This window comes from Manis javanica, chromosome 12, assembly GCF_040802235.1.
Source record: "Manis javanica isolate MJ-LG chromosome 12, MJ_LKY, whole genome shotgun sequence".
In the NCBI taxonomy this organism is placed as follows: Eukaryota; Metazoa; Chordata; class Mammalia; order Pholidota; family Manidae; genus Manis; species Manis javanica.
In genome coordinates this window covers 26,792,231-26,813,557 of record NC_133167.1, presented here as the reverse complement: position 1 = coordinate 26,813,557, position 21,327 = coordinate 26,792,231, and the positions used below count along the sequence as shown (strand labels likewise).

Sequence of the window (21,327 nt, the reverse complement as noted above, 5' to 3'; positions counted from 1 at the left end):
TTCCATATGTTAAGTTCCCATATAAGATAGACAGACATTATTAGTACTCACCAATATCTGGTTATCCTATCCTATACCAAAAACTCTATCTCCCAGCTCTTCTCCAACTTGGCCTGTTCATGTAACTAATAGTGGCCAGTGACTTGTGAGCAGAAGCCTGATGTATCACTTCTGGTATGAGACTCTGAAAAATCCTTGGTCAATCTTTCAGGTTCCCTGAAGAATGTGTATTGAGATGGCAGAGCCACAAGATAGAATTGCCTGGATTGTTAAATCTCCTCACAGTCCTCTGTACTAACTGTAAGCTGTGTATGAGCAAGAAGTAGAGTGTAAGTGCTAAACCTCTGAGGTTTTAGGGCTTATTTGTTACTGTAGTTTATTCTGATTAATATACCAGGGCTCTGATATGGGCTCTTTATTTTCTTTCATTGGTCCATTTGTCTGTCAAGCATCAGTACTATAATTATTTGACTTTATGATAGCTCTTGGTTTCTAATAGGGCAAATCTGCATCATCCTTCTCTTTTTTAGGTTCCTTGACTTTTTACCTTCCCAAATGAAATTTGGAGTTATCATTAAGAGTAATGAAATTGCTGCTAAGACTACAATTAGAATTTTGTTAAGTTTGTGCTTTATGTTGGGAAGAATTGACATCTTCATTATATTGAGTCTCTTCTCCAAAAGCATGATAAATCTCCAATTATTAGGTTTAACCAAATTACGGTGCCATTTTTTTGTAGATCAAAAATGTTCAAAAACCAAAGCAGACTTGAGCAAATGGAAAAAACTCTCTTGTTTTGCTTAGGACATCTCAGCATGATCAAAATATTACTTCTCCCTACATTAATTTATACATTTAATGTAATTCTAATAAAACCACTAAGACCAACAAGCTCCATTTTGCAGCTGGACAAGTTGGTTCTAAACGTCCTAGGGGAAAATAAGTGCATAAGAATAGTTAGAAAAACACTGAAAAGGAAGAAGTATGAGAGAAGACTAACTCTGCCATATATCAAAGCACACTCCAAAGCTCCTAAGAATAAAATAGTGTGGGTATTGGTGCATGAATTGACACAACAATGGAACAGAACCGCAGGTCCACAAATAAACCACCTTCATGTAGAAACCTAGCATATGATAAAAGTGGTATTTTAAATTATTGGGGCAAAGATATGTTTTTTTTATCAAATGGTATTGAGACAACTGTATAGCCATTTGGAAAAAGATACAGTTATTCACCACTCACACTACACAAGAATAATCTCCAAATTGATTGAAGATCTAAATATTAAAAAAGAAAAACTACAAATGCCTAGGAGACATGGATGAATCTTCCATAACTCAGCTGTAGAAAAAGTCTACAACTATGACTCAAAACCAGATATGATAAAAGAAAAAACTGTTAAACTGAAAATATTCTATTAAATAATCTGCCAGTATTCTTTAAAATGTTAATGTCATGAAAGACAAAGCAAGAAAAATTTCAGAAGTTTTTACAGATTAATTTAGGAGACTGTCACAGATTAAAGGAGACTAAAGCAACAAGATAACTCAACATAATGCACAGTCCTGGCTTGCATCCTGTACTGGAGGAAAAAAGATTTATTACTGAAACAATAGGAAAAGTTGGACTATGGATGGAAGATTAGGTAAACGTCATATGCATTAGAGATTAGATAAAAATATCATATCCTTGTTAAATTTCTTTATATGGATAGCTATGCTATGCATTAGTTACATAAGAGAATATCCTTCATAGGAAATACAATCTAAAATATTAAGGAGTCTATCATCTATCTATATATATATCTACCTATTTTTCTATACAATATGGAAATTTATTCAGTGTCACGGTGATCAGTTTAGGTTGTTTCCAGTTTTCTAGTATTATGAACATCATTATCATGTACTTTCTTGCATGTGTTCTTTGGTGCTCACATGAAAGCTTTTCTTTATGTTATACACTTGATAGTAAACTGCTGGACTGCAGGGTATATGCATTTTTTACTTTATTAGAAAATGTAGGTGAACCAGCATCCATTCCCATCAGCCGTGTGTAAGTAAGTGTTGCTGAAGCTCCCATCCTTGCTAACATGTGGGACTATAGGATTTTACAATTCATGTCAGTCTGGTGAGTGTAAATGGCATCTTTTTGTGTTTTCAATCTGCATTTCCTCGATTTCTATAAGGGTGTAACATTTCATATGCAATTTATTGGCTCTTGTGTAGTGTATTTTCTGTGTTTCCTCTTCAGTGAAATGCTTGTTCATATCTTTGCCTGTTAGCTTGTCTTTTTTTACTTTTAGGAGTCCTAAATATGCTACGTACTAGTCCTCTGTTTATATACGGATTTTAAATATTTTCTACCAATGAGTGGATTATTTTCACCTGTTAAATAATGTCCTTTAATGTCCAGAAGTTTTAAAGTTTGGCATAGTAAAAAAAAAATCAGTATTTTCCTTTGTGATTTGTTTACTTGGTCATATTTCCTAACCTGAATCTATAAAGAAAAGTTTTATTTGACACTTAACCTGAATTAAAAGATTCATTCCATATATTTTATATAATATATGTTAATTATGTATATATTTAACCTGAATTAATTCATGTATTTTTTTGTGTGTTGTGAAGGATCTACTTCCACATTTTCAATATATATAGTTTTCTTGTCAATGGGTTTTAGCCCTGGGCAAGTTCACTACAGATTGAGTGAGACTGACGAATGACAATGGAACATTCTTGGGGTAAAAGGGTTTATTAACCAGCTTGTTCTCCCGCCAATTAGTTGAGCACTAGAATTATGTCTGCATCCAACAGTCAGGTCTGTAAGTCTACTTAGTCTCTGCCTCCACCCAGAGCACTGGGCAGAGGTCTTTACATAGTGACTCAGTCAATAATAGTTTATTGCCCACGGGTGTGGAAGCAGTAGCATAGCAGAAGGCCAGTTATATCATCAAGTTGTTTAGGGTCATGTGAGGATCCTGGCCATAGGAACTTTAATTTTCCCCACAAGAGTCAATTGTCCAGGCACCAGTTATTCAAAAATCCATCCTTTCCTTACAAATATGCAAAGTCCTTCTACGATATATCAATTTTCCACATATGTCTGGGTCAGTTTCTGGATTCTCTATTTTGTTGTTGTTTATTTGCTTATCCCACGTCAGTAGCATGCAATCATGTTATTTTCACAACCAGAGCATAGTATCTGCTAGGACAACTCACCCAAACATTTTTTCCTTCTTTTCGTGCAGTTATTTTCTTTTTCTATTATTGTTTTCTATTATTGGCAACCTTGGTCTTCAATACAAATTTTAGATTAGCTTTTTAAGATACATGAAAAATCTGCTTTAGATATTTATTAGAATCACACTGAAGCTATATATAGATTTGGAGAGAATATATCCTAGAGTGGAGAAAGTGAAGGTTCCTATAGCCAGGATTCTCACCTGGCCTTGGCGGGCTTGCTCTCTATGCATGTGTGGGCAATACATTGTTACTGACTCTATATAAAGAGCTCTGCCCAGTGCTCTGGGCTGCTGCACAGCTGCACAGCTGCAAGGTGGCAGGAGAGCAGAGACTGGAGTGGTGGCAGCAATGAGGACAGAGACTGAGATGGCTGAGGGGGCAGAGAGGCGCAGAGGCAGAGACCAGCTTGCTGCGTGCAGACTTGCTCGGATGGGATTCTAGTGATTGACCTGCTACCGTGGTAATAAAGTTGGGTATAAACTCTTTCACCCCAAGAACATTCCATTGTCATTTTTTGGTCTTACTGAATCCATAGTGAACTTGTCCGGGGCTGAAAACCATTGATAAGACACCTAGTAATGCATTAAAATTCCTTTTATCCAGTGATTTTGTTTGTGGTGGGAGGGTCTTGTTCCACATCAGTGCTGCCCATTATAGTTACTTGTAATACCCTCAAACTCTGGTAAACCTTAAGTCAGATAAATATTTTTAACAGATTTCTCAAGAGATTAATATTCCAGTGACCAAGGCTGAGTTATAGCTGCATAGAGAAAAAATTAAAAGAAACAAGTCTGCAAAGAAGTTTCAGTTCATGTGAAATTAAGGTGGGTTGAGACAATTTATGTCCTCACCTAAGTTATTACTTTTTTGTTAACCTCTTCCATTGTCTTATTTCTAGAACAACTCTGAACTTCATTTCCATTGAACTTTTCTGATATCAGCTTCTATTTTAGAATATCCATACAAACCCTAATTTTTCCTTTCAGACTTCAAAATTATACTAATGCTTCTTTTCCAATACCCCAAATGCTGAAAAGCAAGGATGTTTTCCCTCCAAATTTTTATTATGAAAATTCCAAACAGAAAATTTGAAACAGTAAAATAGAAGCCATATACTTACCACCATGTATCTATCTGTCTATCAATCAGTCAATCTGTATTATAGTCGTCTACCTATCTATGGCTAGGTCTGCCATAACAAAACACAATAGACTGGGTGGATTGAATAGTAACAATTTATTTTCTCACAATTCTAGAGCATGGAAATCCCAGGTCAGAGCTGTCAGGTTTGGCTTCTCCTGAGGTTCTCTCCTTGGCTTGCAGATGACTGACAGCCTGCTGGCACATGGCCTTTCCTCTGTGCTGCATACACACTTCTTTCTCTTCCTCTTCTTAAAAGGACACCGGTCCTATTTGATGAAGGTCCCACTCTAAAGACATCACTTAAACTTAATTCCTTAAAATCCATCTCCAAAGTCAGTTGGGGATTAGGGTTTCAACATATGAATTTGAGGTTGGGGGACACAATTAAATCCATAAATCTGTATCTCTCTGTATCTATTTAGTTGTGCCTTTTCAATGTAAATTTCAATCATTATGACCCTTCACCCTTAAATACTTTTACATCTCTAAATAAGAGCATTCTCCTGCATGACACATGCTGTTATATCACCTAAGAAACCATAATATCCTAAAACTATCTAATATCAATGCCATAAATATTCAGATATTCCCAGGGGTGATTTTTTTCTATACCTATTAGTTAGCATTATTCTTTAAAGAAGAGTTTTTATCATCAGTTAGGAATAAACTTTAGTTGCTTCTAAATATGCACAAATTCTTTTCCTGAGATTCCTCATGACCTGAGGATCCACTTGAAATTGTATATATGTACATTTTTCTTGGGAGGAGTCCGTAGTATACTCAGATTCTCAAAGGTGTCTATCATACCACAAAAGATTAAGAACTACTTTCGTAGATTTTCCTGGTCATTCAGTGTCTCATTAAGTTCTTTGTGCTGACTTAGACTTAAGAATTATACCCCATAGATATATGGGTATGTTCCATTTAAGATTGGGTATTACTGTTTAAAGGCCAAATAGGAGTTATAATATTTGGGAAAGTGAAAGGAAATAAATGAAACAATTAATTAGGATTCAGTTTATGGTGCTATTGTGAAGGATAATGATTTCTTAGCTTAAATAAAATTCAATATCTTAATCACAAGTACCATTAAGGGAAAATAGTGACTGAACTGAATTCTTTGTTAGTCTGTAAAATTAAAACATACCATAAAAATTACAGCATCATGTTTTTAGGCACTAATGACTCTGGGGCTGACAGGTTAGTTTAGTTCAAGCATTTCATAGCTGATTAAAGTTAATGAGTGAAGTGTAAGCAGGACTCTACTTAATGAATGTGCTAATTGTTTTTCTTGCTGCACATATTAGTGCTGCTTTTAACTACAATATGCAGAAGATTAGGAGACAATTCATTATACTTTGTTTAATGAGTTATATTTATACAATATAATGGCATTGTTAAATTCACATAGTACCCTTCTTAATATTCAAAGCACTTTACTAGAGCATGCTATTTTAAGCTCAAAGCCATCCTTTGTCAGGAAGGAAGGCAGGAATAGTACGTTTATTTTAGCCTGATGGGTATGAGCCCAGACTGAATTCATGCTGCCTGAGTTTGAGTCCTGGTTCTCCCACTTTTCAGCTGTCCAATCTCAGAAAAGTTATTGACCTTTCCGTGCCTCAGTTGTCTTCTTCATAGAGGGCAGTGAGTGATAATATCTCCCTGATTGGGGTGTTACAGAATTGGGTGTGTAAATGCTTGTAAAGTGTTTAGAGCAGTGCTGAGCACACTGCAAGCCACAGGAGAGTATCGTTAATATTATTAGTTATATCTCTACCCTCATGATCCCTTCTCCACATAGCAACCAGTGAGAGCTTTTAAACTGAGAACCCCTTCATGTCCCCTGACTGCTCAAAATACCCTGGGGACTGCCCATTGCATGCGAATCAAATCCAAACTGTTCACCACGGCCATATACAGCCTCATTCTGCACACACACACACCTTTCTCTCCCCACTCCTGACTCTGTGCCGTGCTGTCTCCTTCCAGTTTCTCAGACATGCCAAGCCCTTTTCCCCTCCAAGGCCCTTTCCTGGACCACCCTTCCTCCAGATCCTCAGACATCTCTTGACTCACAATTCAACCCAAAGCAGATTCAAGAACACAAGACACCTTTTCTGATCATCCTATCAATTATATTCAGCTACTGTCCTGTTTAATACTCAGCTACTGCCCTGTTTAATTAATAAATGAATGAAGTGTTGTGAATGTAGGAGTACATGGCACACTATCATAGTTGGTTCCTGTTTATCTTATTTCTTTATAGCACTTATCATACAAGCAATGCACAAGTATATACGTAGGGTACTTATTTACCTGGACACATTTGTAGTGGTGCATAAGTCCTTCAGAACCCAGAATCTCCCTGGCTCCCACTGTAATTCTTCCCATGTACCCTCTTAGCCAGTGGTTCTCAAAGTTCAGTGCACTCTGGGTCCAAGCCCAGAGTTTCCGATTCAGTAGGCTGGAGAAGATCTCTTTCAGGTGACATGCAGTTGGGATCTAAAGAATGAGAAGGAGCCCAATCCCATGGGAGCTGAAGGGTTCTGGGTGGGGAGATCAGCAGGTGCAAATACTCTGTGCTGAGGAAAGAGATACAGTGTTGGAGTAACAGAAGGGAGGCTGGTACGTGGATGAAGCTTGGTGAGTGAGCAGAAAAGAATTCTGGGTTGATCTTGAAGAGAAGGCAAGGGTTGGATAAGGCAGTGCCTGACTGGCCATGGGGAGGTTAGATTTTATTCTGTGTGCAGTGGGAAAGCATTGAGAGGCTTTAAGCAGGGGAGAAACTTGGTCTGATTCCCATTGTTTTAAACCAACATCAGAGAGCCTTGTAAGGTGGCAAAAATGCAGTAATAGGATTTATTCTGCCCTTTCCTCTGAAGCAATCATAGGCTCTACACTGTCCTCCTACTGCAGTGTTTGGACTCTAATGCTGCCATAGAACTACTTTAAAGAGGGTTATTGCTACTGTAGCAATCAGACCAATATAGTGGCTGCCTCAATCCCTAATCTGGAGAGAAATCTCAAGCTCACAGTCCCTACTTAGGGAACAGCCCAAGTAATTCCTCATGTTGAGGAATTTCATATTCTACCTTACCTGTCCTACTGCCCTGGCTGCATTGACTGGACCAGGAGACACACCAGGTGTCTTGCCTGAAGGTTTCAGTCCCTGGGGAGTTCATTCACTATGGATTTGGTGAGACTGAGAAATGACAAGGGAACATTCTTGGTGTAAGTTTATACCCAGCTTTATTCTTCCAGCAGTAGGTTGAGCACTAGAGTCATGTCTGCATTCAGCAGTCTGCAGACTCATAATCCACTTCCATCTCTTCCTCTGCCCAGAGCACTGGGCAGAGCTGTTTATATACTGACTCAGTCAATAATAGTTTATTGCCTATGGGCCTGGAAGCAGTAGCCTAGCAGTAGGCCAATTACATCATCAAGTACTGTAGGGTCAGGTGAGGATCCTGGCCGTAGGAACTTCCATTTCCTCCACACCAGGGTAACCAGAATATAGGCTCTCCAGGAGTTGCTGAAGTGGCCCACCAAAGGGCTTTGTCCATCAAGGCCAGTGGAGTGGGCAGATCACTCCAAGTGGACTCTGTCTTTTGTACCAGCAGCAGCAGATGACAGCAGGACTAGGAGCTTATACTCACAGAAGCACCATGGGAGTGGGCTTACAAGGCTGGGTTAGGAAATGGAGAGCATAAAAGACAGGGGAAAATTACCCAGAGCACAAGAGTTGCTTGGACTGTGGCAGAAGATGCAGAAGTCAAGGCAGAAAGATGTTGACCCCCAACTGGTGGAGCCAATTAACTTCTGCAGCAGGGAAGTAGAAGGGGCGGCAGTAGAAAGGGCCTGGGCCTTGGAGGAGTGCTGGGCCCACTGTGGTGACCCCTTCAGGTGGCTGAGCAAGGCCTGGCTGCACAGCTCTCTCTCTGTGTTCTCTGCCTTGATGGTGTCACTTCTATGTGTGCCTTGAAAATACCTTTCTTACTCACCCCCATCTCACATGTCATCTTCCCACCTGCTCTCATAACCTGAGTCCTTTGCCAGAATGAAACCCGATAGCCACACTGTACTCAGGGATGTGTTATTTACCAAATTCCTTTATATCCCTCTGAGGTACAACTTAGAGTAATTTAGCACCCTGTGTCATAACATAGGCCAGAATAAATAATGTCTTCATTTATATATATGAAATTTTGAACACCTATAGTACCAAAATATGAGATAGCAGCCAAAATAACTGCAAATTAATATAAAATAACCAAATTCCCTCCTAAAATATAATTTCTAATTCACTGAGCTTAATTTATGACTTATGTATTTTTATTTATGTATATAGAAATTCTAAAAATTAAACCCAAAATATACAATGTTTTCTCATGGATGCAAGAGATGCATCACTTCTTTCCTTTGAACCATTTATTAGCAATCCATAACCTTTAGGAAATAATCACAAATCCTTAGACAGGCACATAAGGCCCATATCTACCAGCCTGTTTTTCTTCTCCTTTGTCTCCTAAAATTCTCTCCAAGCGCCTGTGATATCCCAGATGGGTGTGCTCTCTCATGCCTTCTGCTATTACTTCACATGGATAGAGTCAGAGGGGAAACTTCTTCTGACTGTATCCCCTCTAGTTTGACTGGGTTCCCTCCTCTGCCCCTCTATCACACCTTGAGCTCACATCTTCCTTCACATTGTGATGTATTCCACTGGACTCTCATTTCCATGTCTATTCTGGACTTGGCCCTGAGCTCCCAGGAGGCAGGGACTGTGTCTTCACCTTTCACCAGTGCCTAGCACAGTGCCAGGCATGCAGATTGTATGGCTCACAATAAATGGGTATTGAGTGAACACGCACTGTGTCATGCTGCTGTCTCGCACAGCAGGATGACTTTGGTTGCCTCGGGAAGCCAGACTCAGGACTCTCAAAATCTATATGACAGAAAATGCATAAGATCCTTCTTCATACATGATTCGTGAACAATGCTGTGCATAGGTGGCATGCTCCACGAAATTTCTGGGTTTCTGACTCCTCCCCTTGGGTCCCCTCTAGAAAGGGCAAGCGTGTAGTGCAAGCCCTTCCTCTATGTGTGGCATAGATGAGGGGATTAATCACCTCTCCTGTCACAGGGGGCACTGTCTTTCTGGTCCACTAGAGTCTGATTATTTTTTGATCATTTGCTTGGAGCCCATCCCTTTTCCATGGCTGACACCTTTCCAGACTGCAGGAACTAAACCTTCCATGTTACCTTCTCAGAGGTGTTTTCTCTCTCCGGGCAGCTTGTCCATTCCACCCTAGCTCCCAGCACAATTTGTGGACACATGTTTATTCCTTTACTGCCTCTCTGAAAGCTGGGTACGAGCTCCTCAGGAGCAGAGATGTCCTTTACTCTTTAATAGACACAATGCTGTAGGGTATATTGCTGGCAACCGGTGAACCTTTGGCTGGATGTGTTTGGGCTGCATTACCCTCTGAGTAAGTGTCATGCTCCTGACTGGTGTGGCCAGTTTTGAAAGAAATCACGTACTTTAATTCTCAAAAAACAAACTTGGAGGTAGGAATTGCTATTGCCATTTTATTGATAAAGAAATTGCCCAAAGAGAGACTGACTTGATCAAAATAACAGTTAATTATAGGAATAAAGGCTTGAGCCCTGGTTCTCAGACAGGAAGTCAGTTTTTTTACTTTAACAGTTATCTGTACAGAAAATTTCAGGAGTGCCGAAATATGGATGGCTGTTCCAAAGTTCACCCAAGTGGAAATTCTATTGTCTTTCCCTTCAATGCACATTTAGGAAGGGTAAGAATATCAAAAGGGTGGCAAAGAAATGATAGCAGAAATGACCCAATGGCCTTATGAACACACTGTTTTTACTTTGCTTCAAGTGGCTATAGTTACCTAATTTATTATAAAACATCAAGACCTAAATCTGTAATTCAAACCAAAAAATAACTTCCCTATAGTCTCACTTGTATACATCTCATTTTCAGGAAGTTTTTATTCACTGAATTGATGTGTTGATACTGAAGTCTTATCAGTCCAACAAGATAGAAGAAAACTCCAATGTAGAAGTCGACTCAGTCAAAACATTATTATTGGGTGGGAACCAGTCAAAATGAGGCTCTGAGTTTACTATTCCAGTTTTCAGAATGCCCTTTTAGGATAAACACTAGAAAATATTTCATTTTCAAAATATAAGACTTTGTAAACAATGGGGTAAAGCACCATGATTCAGAAATTGTAGTTACATTATCTATACATTATGGCAAAAATTGCTAAAAGAACACATGGAGATAGTACAAGTTTCTGTGAATTTTGATGAGCAAATGGTATTGATTCATGCCTCTGTGAATTAAAAGCTTGGGAAATGTCTACACACCTTCTCCTTTGATGTCATATTGTCTGCTAATCTATAGCAATAACTTTTTGTCCATTCTTGTAATAAATTCAGATGTTCTAGCACAGCAATCCTCAAATGATTTTGACCACAATCCACAGTGAAAGAGAGAAATTATTTCTGCCTGAAGTGGGAATTAGGGAGGCCACTCATAGGCAGAAGAGTTGGGTTGGATCTTGGAGATGAAGAGGACCTTGCTGGGTGAGTGAGGAGGTAATGTTATCTTTGTAAAAGGATAACATGAACAAAAACTCAGAAGGGAGATGCATCGACAGTGGGTTTGAGAGTTTGCAGAATTCCTGTGAGCATGGAGGGCAAACAGAAGGGAGGAAGGCAAGGATGGCAAATAAGACTGGGGAGGCAAGTTGAAGCCAGGTCAAGAAGAGCCTTATGACATATTAAGTCATTTAGTCTTCATCCCAAAAGCAACTGCAAAGCATTAAATCATATGACTAGTGCTTAAGAAATTCAAGACAGAGATCAATATATAAAGATATGATCTGATGTGACTGTCACAAAGGAGTTAACAACTAAACAATACATCTCTTTTTTCCAGGCATTCAGCAGAGGAAATTAAGAACAGAGACAGACTTTTTTGCATTATTAATGTGAAGCAATGAAGGTTTTTGTCCATAATCTACAGCTATAAGGTAAGCTACCATTGTACCCCAGAAATACATTGGGATGTGGTTTAGGAACTCAGGATAGGGAGCTGGGGCGGCTGAATTCCTTTTAACCACTCTAAGCTTCAAAATCTCTGGTCTGACCTGATACTTACCTGGGTCTTGTTTTCTTTTTTCCCAACTGTAAATGAGGAAGTGGGATTAGATCAATGATTTATACCAGTGGTTGGCAATTTTTTCTCTATAAATGGCTAGATCATAAATATTTAGGATTTTAGAACTATATAGTCTTTATCACAACTACTCAACTCTGCCATTGTAGCTCAAAAAGAGGAATAGACAATATATAAATGAATAGGTGTGACTGTGTTCCAATAAAACTTTATAGGCATTGAAATCTGAATTTTGTTTGAATATCTCATGAAGTATTTTTCTTCTTATGATTTCTCAACCATTAAAAAAAGTGTGAAACCCATCTTAGTTTGCAGACCATAAAAAATCAGGTAGTGGGCTGGAATTTGGCCCATGAGCCACTGTTAGCCAATCCCTATTTTTTTATGCCTTTTTTATTTATAGGAACGATGTAAGTTTGACAACAGTATATTTTCCAATTTTTTTACATTTAATAATTTTTAAAATATAACCAATCTGTATTGACAAAACCTATGCTAGTTAAAAGGGTGCTCCTTTACAGAGATTTATTGACAAACACTTAATAGGACCAAAATAAAAGAACTTTCCTGATAGTCCCACTATGATCACAGAACAATATAAAGAGAGACTATTTCATCAATCCTTGTATTATTACTGAGATGGATAAAAGGATACTTAAAAAAAATATAGCATTAATATTTTAAGGTACTGTTTGAAAATAATGAGGAAGGGTTGAACAGATATATATATATATATATATATATATATATATATATATATATACCAATTTTCATAGCAGCATTATTCATAATAGCCAAAAGATGGAAATAACCCACCCCAGTTGATGAATGGATAAACAAAGCATGACATACACATTTGATGGAATATTATTCAGCCTTAAAAAGGCATGAAATTCCAATGCATGGTACAATAAGGCTGAACCTTGAAGACATTATCTAAGTGAAATAAGCCATACACAACAGTAGTAATATTGCATACATCCACTTATAGGAGGTACTTAGAGAAGTTACATTCATCGAGACAGAAAGTAGAACGGTGGTTGCCAGCAGGTGGGGGAAGGGGGCAGGGGAATTACCATTTAATGGGTATGGGGTTTCAGTTCGTGAAGATGAAAAACTTCTGGAGATGGATGGTGGTGATGATTGTCTAACAATGTGAATGTATTTAATGCCACTGAACTGTGTACTTAAAAATGGTTAAACTGGTACTTTTTACATTACATATATTTTACCATGACAATTAAAAAAATGAGGAAGAGAACAGTGAATTAGTTAACCTAGTATCACACAGGACAGAAGGAAGAGCCAAGAATAGGCTGCAAGGCTAGAACCTAATACGGTAAGTAGTACCCAACTCTGAACACAAGATGACCATGACAACTTCAATGTCTGTTTTTTTGAGTACTCTTATTTCAGAGCACATTCTTTCAGAGAATCCCCTCTACTGACATTTTATGGAGGAGGAAACAGAGGTTCAGAGAGGTTCCCCATCAAGGAACCAATAGGCAGTGTTGAAAAGCAAGTCCATGACTGTCCTTCTGGAGCCTCTGTGCTAAGCCACTATGGGACACTGGCCCCCTGAAATTCTGAATCCACTCATCATAAGAGTGTTGAAATCCTCTGCCATTGAATACAAGATTCGGAGTATAATTCACAAAGCCGTTACTACCTCTGAAGGAGAGAGGACTTGGATAATGGCATTCCCTGAGAGTCTGGGTCTAAGGCAGAGGACCTGTTGGTTTATAGAAAGGCCAGAAGGCTGATCCGTGTACTGCCTGATGATCTTGTGGGTCAGGTTGATTTGCATCTTCACTCTCAGTAGAATGACTAATATAGCCATTTAGCCCACGGATTCCCACCTCAAGCATTTACATGACACCACTAAATTATAAATATGTGCATGCCTTATCTCCCCCACTTGACTGTAAGAGAAGGGCAGGAGCTGAGCATGTTTAATATTTATATCCTCCATAAGATCACCTCATGCAGTGCTTTGGACCAAGTAGGCACTCAGCAAATATTTGTTGAATGAATGCATAAATGAATGTTAAATAGTCCGCCTCCAGATTTTCCTTTTGTTTCAAATTTTCTCCTCCATCTGACACATGCAAGTGCCTTCCATGTCACTTTCATGGATATTATAGATGCCCTCAACTATTTTCTGTGTTCTTCTGGCCTGCTTTTTTCTCATCACTGCTGAAACAGGCTGGGGCCAAAAATAGAACATCCTTGACACCTTTGCAGAGGACTTACATCCCCGATTGCTAAGATGGCAATACCGATTCTATTAGAGCAGAATGGGAGTTTCATGACTGCCACATTCTTGATTTTGCCTGATGTTTAAAAGGGATGAAAGCTTTCCCTACATGGTAGTTAATACAAACCCTTGGAAGGTGAGGTTCGGGAAAAACAGAGGAATATCATCAAATAGAGGAATGTCACAGCCTGTCTGAAGGATGCTTAAAGATTCTTGAAAAGGAGCATCTCTCTCTCCTTTCCCTCTCTCCTCCCTCCTCCCCTTCACTCCCACACTTCCTTTTTCTCTTTCTCCTGTGAGCCTGGTTTATGGCCGGGTCAGTGACTCATGTGTTCTCCAGCCAGTGCATATTATGAAGACACAAGACAAGAATGTGTATAAACACATACTCTGCCATAATGCTCATTCTTTTGGATTAAACGGGGGAAACCTGCAGCAGCAGCTACTGCTCAATCTAGAAGGATCTCCAATCCGTGTATACTGGCTCATGGGTTCCCAGGCCTGTGCTGTGGAGAGGTAGATGGGTGGCCTGGCTCCTTCATTCAGGGGTACAGGATGGTAGGGAGATGGGACAGACACAGAGTTAATGATACAAGGCGACATCTAACTGATAAGTGAATAGTAATAAAATTTAAATAGACAGTCTTAGTAATAATTGTTTCCATTTGTGGAGTGTTTGCTATATGCCAGGCACCATACCGAGGACTTTACATGCTAGTCTCTTGAGTTCTACCTACAGCCACAAGCTCAGAGCACAGACGTGGGGAGGCAGAAGGGTGTAGTGGGTAGTGTCAGGCTCTGGACTCAGATAACAAGGTTCTGGTCCCAACTGGGACCTGGCATTTCCTGCACAGACAGAATACGCCTTCCCAGATGTTTATTTGGTGTGTCTAGCCTCTGCTGCTGGCCATGTGACCTTTTGAGCACTGTTGTCCCTCTCTTTGCTTCTATATATAAGGATAATCGTTAAACTTACCTTACAGAGTGTATATTAAGTGACGTAATGTAGGTGTAGTGCTTAAAACAACGCCTGATATGGAGGCAGTGGTCTATGATATTAGGCTTTATGACCTTGAGGCTCACGGAGGTTAAATAACTTGCCAGTGCTCAGGCAATAAATGTACACCTGAACAAGAATTCAAACTCAAACCTGACTGCTCCCAAGGTCCTCAGTTCTAACCACTTCACCGCAATGGTAGTTCAGAGAGCAGTCAGTCAGTAAGGATTAATGTCAAAGGGGAAGATTTACAGAGAACTGAGAGGGTTGGAAAGATAGAGTAGAATTTATTGAAAAGGAAATGGAGACTCAGGGCTTTGAAGGAGAAAGATCTCCTGAGTTAGCAGCACGTCTGCCTTTACCAGCTACTGCCTCTGGGTTTACTTTCTTTCCTGCCAGCCAAACTCACCGTCCCACCAGTGAGGACGCAGCAGCTGATGCCCGCCGGCCTCTGCTCTCCTTGGGAGAACTAAGATCCTCTCAAAGTTAAGAAAATAGAGAGACTATATGTGTAAGTATGTCTTTATCTGTATCTATCTGTATCAATGTCCACATCGATATCTATATCTATACTGGAATGCAACAAAAGTTTGGGAAGCACTCTTTTGGCATTACGAGCTTCAAGAGACTGGTTAGCAGGAACTTCACCTTTGTAGTTCACTTGATGTCTAATTACGTTTTACATACCCAACCTTCAGCTCAGCCACCATGATGGTCTCACCCTCCTCTTCCCTCACCATCCTCTGTTCTTTCGCAGTCTGTGGGAAGGGAGGGAGATGGTACTGCACCTTGGGGGAGGGGAGGCAAGGGAGGGAAGCAGGCATTCGCAGGGCCACGGAACAGGAGAGGGGCCCCCAGTGTGACAGAGGCCAGGGGTAGGCACTTAGCACAACAGGGAAGAGGGAGGCCATGCTTCTGTGAACTCAGGGACTCCTTACACAGACTGGGGAGGCCTCTCATCAAAGCTCATTATCCTCTGGCTCCGCATGGAGAGCCTTCTTCTCATCTGAGGCAGAGAAGTGGCTGAACCTTTTAGGGATTCCCCATCTGTGTTTGACACCTTTTTGCTGTCCCATGCCCATTACCAGCTGTCAGCAGGATCCCACTAAGAAGGAAGAGGGGTCATGAGGACAGTCCTAACCGGTGACAGTAAGGCCCTATCGTGGTAAGGGACACAGGGCTATGGAATGAATAAGCGCTTTAGTGTACTATTCATTTCTCCCTTTTCACCCATCACAGTCTTAGATCTCTGGAACATGTTCCTACTTTACAAAACACCCTGCAGTACACTGGAAAATCTCACAGTGGCAACATTTTGTTTCTACACTTACATCATGACTTTTTTTCAAGGTTTTATCATCTCTTGCCCGAACCACTGCAGTGAATCCCTTTTGGTCTCCACGTCTTCTGTTCTACTTTGTAACTGATGCTGGAGTTGTCTTTTTAAATCACAAATCTGCAGTTGTCATGTCCTCCTGCCTTTCATTGTCACCACTTTTTCTTTTAAAGCTTCAGTCTCCTTTTTTTCCCCAAATGAACTATAATATGGAATCTCCATCTACAGAACATCAAGGCAACCCTGTTCTGTGGATCTGGCTTAGGTACCGGCAGAGCCCCTGCTCAGACAGCCTGTCTCACCACATCTTCTGCCCCCATGACCTTGACCAGTTCCCATTCCTCAGGGGCACCCCCAAGAGCATCCTCAGCACATGGCCTGATTCCCCAGCCTCCTCGCCTGCTCTCTGTCAGCACAGCTCCAACTCCAGGCCACTGTTTTCTCCACCTTGGCACAGTCTGGGTCCTCTCCTTGGAACGCTCTCCTCCTCCTCGTTACCCAGTGATCTCTCAACCTTTGGGAAGGAGCTCAGATGTTACCTCCTCGCAGAGTCCCCCACAACTCCCTGGAGAGAGTTGGCCACCCTCTGGGTCCATGGCTCTCCTTGCCCAAATCTATTATTCCATTTACTACATCATTTTGTAAATCTCTCTCTGCATCTGTATCTTCCTTCTCTTGGCTACCAGAGAGGGTGTATCTTATTGTTCCGTCATGCCAGCACAGTGCTTGTCCACTGAAGGTTGTGAAGGATCTTCATTGGTTAAATGGGGAAGAATAATGCACGGAGTCCAAGTCAGAATTAAAGAGTCCATTGGTAGCTTAGCAAATTCAGTGAAAATAAGTGAATGTTTTTTTCATTCTTTGTGGAGAAAATTAGCATTGTGACTTTGTCTTCTAAACTGCATGGAGACAAAATGGATTTTTCGGGTGGTCTTCAGTCAAGATGTCCAGAGTCAAATGCAATTGAAGAAAATGCTTCCCTAGCATTCCTGGGAAATGCTCCTGCTTCTCTTTCAAGGCCCAGCTCATATACTACCTCCCCCCTGGGGGCTGTGCTGGCTTCTTATTCTCATGCGTGTCTTTTTTTATTTATTTCTCTAAGGGTGATTATCTCTACCTCATAGTCCATTTCTGAATTTGCTACCCTGGAGTCAATCAGTATTTTGAGTTGAAATACGTTGAAATACTGGAAGCAAAATCTGGGTCTTGTGGCTCTGTCTCCTCTGTTAAACAACAAAGGACTTGAATCTCCAAGGACTTTTTTCCCAAAGACTTAGCAAAAAAAAAAAAGAAAGAAAGAAAATTCTTCAGGGGAAAGAAGGCTTGCTGAAACATATGCCACTTGTTATTTTGAGCATGTGGGTCTTCTTTAGAGATCTTATAGAAAGGTAAACGTTACTAACCAAAAAAGGGAAAATTACTTAGCAGCTTTCACATTTCAAGGATGTGACAGAATTTAACTACAGGCTAAAGATGTCTTTGCTAGGAAAGTCCAATAATGGGCATCATTAGGTATGCAAAAGAAAGTACCAGGTGAGCTAGGTGGTCTGTAACAGGAATGCTCACTTTTCCTGGGGTAGGCAGGGTCTGCTGAGAGCTGAGAGAGGAGATTTGGCAAAATGGCAATCTTGCCAGGAACTGCGTGCCCCAGGCATATGGTTGAAGGCCAGAGCCCAAGGCAAGAAAGCGCTGGTAAGAAATTTCCCCTGGGGGAATGGATGAGGAGCTACAGATATAATATACTATTGTATTCCATGTTTAGTTGTTTATTATTCTGTAAGGTGCTAGCCCCTCTTCATTATTCCCAAACATTAAACAAAGGCTGTCATGCACAGAGAACCTTTGTTGGTGGCACATTTATAAGCAGTGAGGAGAAAGGTGGCTAGATACAGTTTGGAAAGAGGAGAGAAATCACAGGAGAAGAGAAAGTAGGCAAATATCAAGAAGTCAGAAGAAGCAGGAAGCCTGGGCAAGATTTAACTAGGATAGCAATAGACTTCCAGGGAATACCACAGAATTTTGAGGTGTGTGCCATACATCTCCCAGTTTCCGCATTGTAGATTCAAGCCACTTTATCTGAATATTAAAGGAAAGGGTGATTTTTTCCTTCTGGGTTACGAAAGGAATGTGTAACAGAAGAATGTATGTGCTCTCACAGAAGGCTGCTTCTCCTCACGAGCAGCACTGCTTTAGGACCTCTGGAAGACCTGGGAATCTTGATTTGAGAGGGCTCATGTCACATCTGTCACATTAAATACAGTACAGTATTTTGTGTAAGGATTTGAAGCCATCTCTGTAATTTTGCTTTGGTATTCTTATATATTCTTGATATTATTATTAATTTGCTTTTTAGAGTTTAGTGTTTTATTTTGGATCCAACAAATTTTTTAGGATCAGATCTTAAAAAATTTCACAGACCTTGGCCAAGCTGGTGAACCTTCAGCCCTGTGCTCAGTACAGTTAATGGATAAAATGTTCATACACGAAAGTTAAGCTCTTTCTTGCAGAGGTAAAGCCAATTCCCAAAGAAGCATTATCAGCTTTCCTCAGCAAACACAAATATTTAACTCACACCACAAATGCTTGATTTAGACCCTGACTTTTTTAATGGAATTTCAGTGGGTTAATTAAAATAACATAGAAAGACTTTTTAGTGGAGGTCTTTATCTATAAGCATTTGGGTTATCTATGAGGGTCTTGCCTCTAATTAAAAAAACAAAACAAAATGATCCACACAGTAATTAGTAAATTAGAGACTTCAAAATAAACCTCAAGTCCTGATAAGAACTCTGATTTTTAAAAGTTCTTGTCCAAAGTCTTGTTAAAATACAGGTTTTATAAGTATTTTCCTTTTAAATAAAATTCTCTTGGCTAATCAGATGCTGAGGGGCATTGCCTTTAATTTTATCTGGCTAAATTCCTTCCATCTGTTTTCCCATAATGCCCTCATTCTCTCCTCCAGATGTTTGGCACAGCATCTCAACTTGATGTCTATTTCTTCTTGTTCTCCTTCACCTCACATGAACTTTCTAAGTCATAATTCTTTGGAAACAGACACAAGGAGCTTTATTTCAAATTACCACATTTTACTGAAGGAGTTCCATCTCTAAGGTCAGTACAAGTCAAAAAAATTTCTTTCTCATTGTAGAATCTTGGCTGTGTATATTTTTTTTAAAAAAGAAAAAGAAAAAAGAGATTGTTAAGCAACATCTTCATGTTCACATAAGTTAGAGACTCAGAAATAGGAATTAAACATCAAGAAGTTTACTTTTTGTTCTTTTTTACATTTGATTTACTGAAAATCAAAGCTATTCTATCAGTCACTCTATAGCTTCAACTGTGATCAATGCCTTTGTTCAACAGGGGGTCAAATACCTGAAGGGAAATAAAAAAAATTCTCCGGAACATACGGCAGGAAAGGATCATTTGTGCGCGTGCCTTCTGAAAAGACAAATGACTTGCATCTTGGCTGTCTGGCTGTGTCAGTGTTCTCTGCCGCTCAGCTGATCATAGACAATCCTGTGCTCTAGCTAATCTGCTGCTTTTCAAAGTAAACTAAATGGAAATAAAAGTTTAAATATCTGGAAAGTAAATCATGATTTCAGAAAAAATCTAGTGTGGCATGAAAAAATTTTCCTGACGGAGTGTACAGCCTGTTAGGAAAATTCTTTTCTAAGACCACCTGCTGATATTCTATTTTATAACTGGAGAGAATACTGCCTTATGTCCAAAAGTTAGATAGAGCTAAAGCTTTTTGGATGAAGAAGAAGAAGAAAAAATACCACAACCCTCATTTAAGAACTTAGGTGGTTTACATGGTGCAAATGAATCTGCAAAATAGAAAAATATCCTTCTTGTCATTTGAAAAATAGTTTGTACTTCCTAAGGTCACATGTTTATTTACCCTTTGCTCTTCCATCCCGACTACGAGTACCTGGGACTCAGCCTCAGCTCCTGCTGCACTAGGGCACTGGCCTGCAGCGTGCCTCCCTCTTCTAGGCTCCCTTGGGTCCCACCCATCTATCTGACTAGAGCTCCTTCCAGGGAGAACCCTGTATTTGTTGAGAAGAGATATCTGAAATTGCCCTGAGAAAGACAAGTTAGAGTGGCTTCTTGCTTGCATCAGAAGAAAGGGGAGTAGGAAAACAACAAAAAGCAGGGATATGCCCACATGATGGCAGAAGGTATGTCTCTCCTCATTGCAACCTTTCCCCTTGATTCCCACCCATCTTTAGAAAGTTACCAGGCTCATCAAATATTTGAAGGTAGTGGATGTTTTTGCAACCTAGAATGGAGCCCTACAACATATCTATGCAGGTGTGCACAGCACAGGAGCATGGAGGGGTTCGAAGTGGGAGGAAATACATGTAAGAAAGCTTGGAAAATGTGGGGAGGGCTTTTAACAGTCACAGGTTGGCATTAAACTCCTGCTGAAGCCCTCAGGACATGAGTAAGCTGGCTGAGTTTTAGGTCAAACTGTGAATGACTCATACTACCTGTGGAGTTGACTTTGAATTTACCCACCTTACATTCCAGCTTTGTTGACTGCTTTGATTGACTATATTCCAACCTCTTTCCCAAATCTTCTTTCAACGTAGCTAAACTGCTCTGGTAATTTTTTGTTAATGTGAATACTAAATTCCAGTACTACCAGTTACTGCCCAAGTAATCTTGGAGACATTATTTAGCATTTTAGAATTTCATTCTATATACCTGGAAATTATCTGGGAATATTTCATAGGGTTGTTTTAAGAATTAAACATGATAACACGTAAAAACAATCTATAATCTGTGCTTCTCAAACTGTGGACACTCAATCAGTCTCATTTCCCACTCCCTTTTTCTCTTTTGTCTTTTCTGAGTTTTTACTTCTACCAGTCCTTTTACCTGACTTGCTCTCCCCTGCCAAGTTTAAAGTCTACCTACTTCAAAATACTATCATACTGTATCACATATGGCCAAGGATTCTAGTGATTAAAGGCTCTCTCATCTCCTGTAGTTCATCCCAAGAACACTGATCTTTATATCCCTTACAGTATCTAAAGAGTTTGAAAATAGTATATGCTCCATAAATATTTAGTGAATTAATCTCCATTATTGTTTACCAAAATGCTCCATATGGTTTTCAATCACAAACTTTTAAAT

The 21,327-nt window shown here is 39.8% G+C and overlaps 1 long non-coding RNA gene across 1 annotated transcript in view; it reads right to left on the bottom strand.

Annotated features, from left to right (window-relative positions):
* Nucleotides 1-15,366: 15,366 nt before the first annotated feature.
* LOC140844975 (uncharacterized) overlaps nt 15,367-21,327 on the bottom strand; it is a 68,170-nt gene continuing 62,209 nt past the window's right edge. Inside the window, exon 5 of the long non-coding RNA XR_012123579.1 lies at nt 15,367-19,338. This is a non-coding gene — a long non-coding RNA (uncharacterized lncRNA). The remainder of the gene's footprint in view (nt 19,339-21,327) is intronic.